General features: G+C 45.9%; 1 long non-coding RNA gene across 1 annotated transcript; it reads right to left on the bottom strand.

Moving 5' to 3' along the window:
• Positions 1-2,907: 2,907 nt before the first annotated feature.
• Positions 2,908-5,657, bottom strand: LOC131489553 (uncharacterized). The gene is made up of 2 exons (XR_009250647.1): positions 5,209-5,657; positions 2,908-3,415 (listed from the first exon to the last, which is right to left on the bottom strand). It is a non-coding gene; the product is annotated as an uncharacterized LOC131489553 (long non-coding RNA).
• Positions 5,658-5,791: the final 134 nt, after the last annotated feature.

Below are 5,791 nucleotides of genomic sequence, written 5' to 3'. Positions count from 1 at the left end.
AGTGTTTTCCTGATTTTTTCTTTTGTTTTTTAAAATATTTACTTTTTTGGGAGGTGGAGGGGGGGACAGAGAGGGAGCGAGGAAGAGAATCCCAAGCAGGCTCTGCACAGTTAGCACAGAGCCAGATGCGGGACTTGAACCCACAAACTGTGAGATCATGATCTGAGTTGAAACCAAGAGTCGGACTTTTAACCGACTGAGCCACTCAGGCACCCTTCAACTTTTTTTTTTTTCTTTCCCCAAATGAAATGAATTCCTTAGGATGATGCACAGAAGTAAAATCCCACACTGAGTGGTGGGACGTAAATAGAGGGTCTGGTGTTGATGGCCTGTGATTGTGTAAAATTATTTGTGAGGTTATAACAACTGTGAAACCACCTGTGTATAAATGTGGAGTTGTCTGTGTGAAGATAAATGTTTTTCCTGTGTATCTGACTTCTTTCCCTCTTCTAGACCCTCTCAGTAAATAGCTCCTCCAAAGGAAAAGTGTATTTTCTCTGTCACCTCTCATTTGGCAAGCCTTAAACTTGAGTGAATTTTACATCTTCTTTTTAGCCTTCAAAATAATTGTTTCTGTGTCTTAGTTTTCATTCCACAGAAGTTTTGGGTTCAGCTGTCAGACATTCATTGCCAGAAGCACAGTGTCATTGGCCCCATCTGATGTAATTGAGACAGTTCACCATTGACACCAGCACCCACCAGTTGCCAGATGTGCAGGAATGAGCAGTTAGTGACAAGCATTTGACCCCTAACTCTTTATGATTGCTCCAAGAGTGACTGCTTCCTTTCAGACAGTGGCACTCAAAGGTAGTGCATATTTCCCACCCAGGCTGGATATATTTTTAGATGTTTTCCAATGGATTTAAGCCATGAATTTACTAATGAAAAAAACCAGATTTCTCCACCTATGTAAATTATGGATTTAAAATTTTTTCCAGCTATGAATTGGCTTATAAATAAGCTTAATTCTATTTTTTTTTAAGATATTTTTTTTTCAACGTTTTTTATTTTTGGGACAGAGAGAGACAGAGCATGAACGGGGGAGGGGCAGAGAGAGAGGGAGACACAGAATCGGAAACAGGCTCCAGGCTCCGAGCCATCAGCCCAGAGCCTGACGCGGGGCTCGAACTCACGGACCGCAAGATCGTGACCTGGCTGAAGTCGGATGCTTAACCGACTGCGCCACCCAGGCGCCCCATTAATTCTATTTTTGAAAGCTGTGTCAAGAAAATAAAAAGCTCTTAGTCTGTACGTCAGACTTTTTTCCACTGCTTTATAGCACTATAAGTGGTACAGATACTGCACTTATGTTAAGGCTACAATTTGTTGAGTTTTACATACGTGTATACCTATGAAAGAAGTTTTTGCAATCAAGGTAATGAATATACCTGGCAAGCCCCCCACTATGCATCCCTACCATATCCCTAGGCAACTTGAGCTGCTTTCTATACATAAAATTTACTATTAATCTTACAGATTTATATATATGTGAAATCATACACTAGATGTCTCTTTTTCTGGGGTCTCTCATCATAACCATTTTGGAATTTATCCACGATGTTGTATTAATTGTTCCTTTCTATTACAGAGTTGTATTGTTTGTTAACCCTTTGCCTTGGATATGTGTCATTTGTTAATCCATTATCAGACATGGGAAATCGGACCTTTTTTTGAGAGAGAGACAGAGACAGAGCATGAGCGGGGAGGGGTAGAGAGAGAGGGAGACACAGAATCTGAAGCAGGCTCCAGGCTCTGAGCTGTCAACACAGAGCTCAATGTGGGGCTCTAACCCACAGACCATGAGATCATGACTTGAGCTGAAGTTGGACACTTAACTGACTGAGCCACCAAGGCACCCCAGAAAATCAGACCTTCTAATTGAAGGTGTCCCAAATCACAATTTTTTACGGTCTTTTTTTTTTATTAAAATTTTTTTTAACGTTTATTTATTTTTGAGACAGAGAGAGACAGAGCATGAACGGGGGAGGGTCAGAGAGAGGGAGACACAGAATCTGAAACAGGCTCCAGGCTCCGAGCGGTCAGCATAGAGCCCGACGCGGGGTTCGAACTCACGGACTGCGAGATCATGACCTGAGCCGAAGTCGGTCGCTTAACCGACTGAGCCACCCAGGCGCCCCTACAGTCTTTTTTAATGTTTATTTATTTATTTTGAGAGAGATGAAGGGGGAGGGGCAGAGAGAGAATCCCAAGCAGGCTCCACACTCAGCACAGAGCCTGACACAGGGCTTGATCTCACAACCATGAGATTATGACCTGAGCCAAATGCAAGAGTCAGATGTTTAACCGACTAAACCACCCAGGTGCCCCTATAAATTTTTAAAGTCATGTTTCCTGCTAGATTACTAACATGAATACAAATTAATGTTTGAAACTGAAACCAACCATGTAAAATAATCTAGTTTCATCTTTTTAGGCAAAGAACTCTGTATGAAATGACCATATAATCTTAATGTGAAACATTAATTTAAAAATATTTTCTGGGGTGTCTGGGTGGCTCAGTCACTTACGCGTCTGACTCTTGATTTTGGTTCAGGTCATGACCTTGCAGTTCATGAGATTGAGCCTCATGTCAGGCTCTGCGCTGACAGCACAGAGCCTGCTTGGGATTCTCTCTCTCTCTGCCCCTCCCCTCCTTGTGCTCTTTCTCTCTCAAAAATAAACTTAAAAAATTTTTTTTCTAACAAAAGCCAAATATTAAATACTTGGTGGGTGCTTTTCTACACTGTTAGTGAAATTGCGAATTCTCACAACCATCCTGAAAAGCAGTTTCATAATGTGTATTCACAGCCTTGAAAATATCCTGTTTTTTATGAAGTGTAATTCCATTTCTAGTAATCTGTCCTAAAGATTTAACCCAGCATACACTCCAAGACCTTGTATGAGAACTTTGATGGAATAGGGTTTATTACACTGACAATTTGGCAACATCCTAAATGCCACACAGTAAGGAAACTGTTAAATTATTGTACACCCTTCCAGTGGAATATTAGGCAGCTCTTAAAATGTATGTTTCGTGGACATTTCAAAACATGGAAAAGGCTCATGATTTAATGTTAAGGGGAACAAAGCAAAGAATTGGACTGTCTCAAGTGTCCTTGACATTAGGGGTAAGATTGCTGCAGGAAAATTCTTATCCATATGAGGTGCCCTGGCTCAGATCTTCATGGGTTCTGTGGCTTTATCTTCCAGGCATGCTTTCCAGCTGTAGCACTTTGCTTTTGGAAACTGTGCTTACTTTCATTCTCCGGCCCATCACTCCACCCCAGTTGCCCCTCCCTGCTTTTTGGGTTGGATGCCATGGGGTGGAGGAAGTGTGCTGTCATTCAGGACCAAGTCTGCCAGATTTGAGGAATATCCACAATTTTCCAGGTTGGACCTTTCTGGATGCATTTTCCTGTAACGTTAAAACAGGTGTTTCCAGGGGCACCTGGGTGGCTCAGTCAGTTAAGTGACTGACTTCAGCTCAGGTCATGATCTTGTGGTCTGTGGGTTCGAGCCCCACCTCGAGCTCTGTGCTGACAGCTCAGAGCCTGGAGCCTGCTTCAGATGGTCTGTCTCCACCTCCTTGCGCTCTCTCTCTCTCTCCCCCAAATATGAACATTAAAAAAAAAAAAAAAAGGTGTTTCCATATTGCAGTTATATTCCACTGTTACGACAAGTTTTTCAGGTCGTCCTCAACATTACAGCAGTTGAAAGGTGAAACATGTTGTAGGTGACCAGAAACTTGTACTTACGTGGCGTTTAGATAAGCTCCTGCCTGGGTGATATTAGGCTTCCGGGGATGGGTGGCGTTTTAGAGCATTTTGCTGTCTACCGAAGATGACAGCTGACGTATCTGCTGTTGTTCCTGCTTTTGTGTCGCTGCTCACCGTCCCCTCCAGTTAGGAAAGGGCACACCTGCTTGTGCATACATTTTGATGTCACTAGAATTTTTATTTTTGAACTCTGAATCCTTTTTTTTTTTATACATACTTGTATATACTCAACGTAGCACATGTGTTAAATAAGTCCGTAAGACGTTCTCTGGTGAGGTACGTCCATTTAAGATGAAAAACAGCCTTCATTTCCCTGGGTTACATCCTCAAAACAGAAACAAGTGAGTAATCGCTATTGGTTGGCCTCAATATGTTTTGTGCAGGATAACATTAAATCATTTGAAGGAATTAATAAATAACTCGAAACGTGTTCTGTTGGAATTAAAGATCAGAATGTCAAGCATCTGGGTAAGAGTTTCACTGCTGAGTTGACAGCCATGCAAAGCTGAGATGCTGCCTGGGCTAGAAAACTTAGGATCTTGCACAACAAGGCCTGGTTAGCCAGGTCTATGCCGTCTCCAACAAAGAGTCCAATAGGGTGCTGTGTTTTGCTATTTTTACATCCAAACCATTTTTTTTTTTTCTTTTTCTTTTTAAGAGAGAAGGAGAGAGGGTGAGTGGGGGCCGGGGGCGGGTCGTGACCTGAACTGAAATCAAGAGTCCCACACTCCAGCGACGGAGCCACCCAGGCGCCCCCAAACCAGATTTCTTAAAAAAAAAATTTTTTTTTAACGTTTATTTATTTTTGAGACAGAGAGAGACAGAGCATGAACAGGGGAGGGTTAGAGAGAGGGAGACACAGAATCTGAAACAGGCTCCAGGCTCCGAGCTGTCAGCACAGAGCCCACCGCGGGGCTAGAACTCACAGACCGCGAGATCGTGACCTGAGCTGAAGTCGGACGCTCGACCGACTGAGCCACCCAGGCGCCCCCCCCCAAACCAGATTTCTTAAGAATTTTAAATTCTGGCCTTTCCTTTGTCCGGAATCTGAGACCAGCAGGGCAGACGCACTTTACTAAGCCTAAGGGGACAGGTACCTTCGTCCCGACCTCTTCTGTCTCCATAGTCCTGGAACCCGTCACCCCAGAAGCTTGGGAACTATTCACTTGGCTCAGCGTCCACCCAGTTCCGCTAAGGGTCTGCCTTGGGCACGCGGCTGGGGACCCCGAAAGCGGTCCCAGTGCCAGGCTCGGCAGAGAGCAAGCAGAGACCTCAGCGCCCACAAAATACCTCAGAGAGAATATTGACCTTTTTTACTTAAGAGAAACGGTAGTAGATTAAAAAAAAAAAGGAAACATTACAAATTATGTAAGATTTAAATGACAGAGAGGGGAATACCGTGAACTATTTCTCCGCCACTCCCTTAACTTACAGGCTCCCTTCCCGGGGCGCCCGCCGCCGTTGCCCGGCCTTTCGGATTTCTGTTGACGGTAGTACTGACGTGTGTTCTCTTCCCGAGGCGGCAGCCGACCTCGGGGGCCCGGGAATGCCGCCGGCCGCCACCTCCGGGAAGGTGGCACCGCCCCTCGCACCCCGGCCGCCCAACCACGGAGACGCTGTCACTCGGCCGCGCTCTCCCGGCGCACTGCCCAACTTCCCGGTCTTCGCTCCCCAACGGGCGGAAACCGGCATCCGAAAGTTCCCATTTATCTCGTCACTCATCTCCCCTCAGCCAGGCGGAGTGTGTCTCTGCGAGCACTTAAACGCCGCCCGCACGTCCCACGCGGCTTCGAGAATTTGCTTCGGGCGCCCAACCCCCAAGTGACGCCGTCCCTTTTGCCCCGACTTAACATGGCGCCGACCGCAGTTACTTCCCAGATCTCCGCAGACGAAGACGTCCCGGCCATCACCAAACAAGGCGCTCGGGCCCGCAGTCTCCCGTCTGCGCACGCTCCGCTGGCCCCCGCACTCCCACTCTCCCGCTTCCGCTCTAGCCGCCGCGCTCGGTGGGCGCC

The sequence above is a fragment of the Neofelis nebulosa genome, chromosome 11 (assembly GCF_028018385.1).
Source record: "Neofelis nebulosa isolate mNeoNeb1 chromosome 11, mNeoNeb1.pri, whole genome shotgun sequence".
NCBI classification, from domain to species: Eukaryota; Metazoa; Chordata; class Mammalia; order Carnivora; family Felidae; genus Neofelis; species Neofelis nebulosa.
Note: the sequence above shows the minus strand (reverse complement) of the source record. Positions and strands in the feature narration are given on the sequence as shown.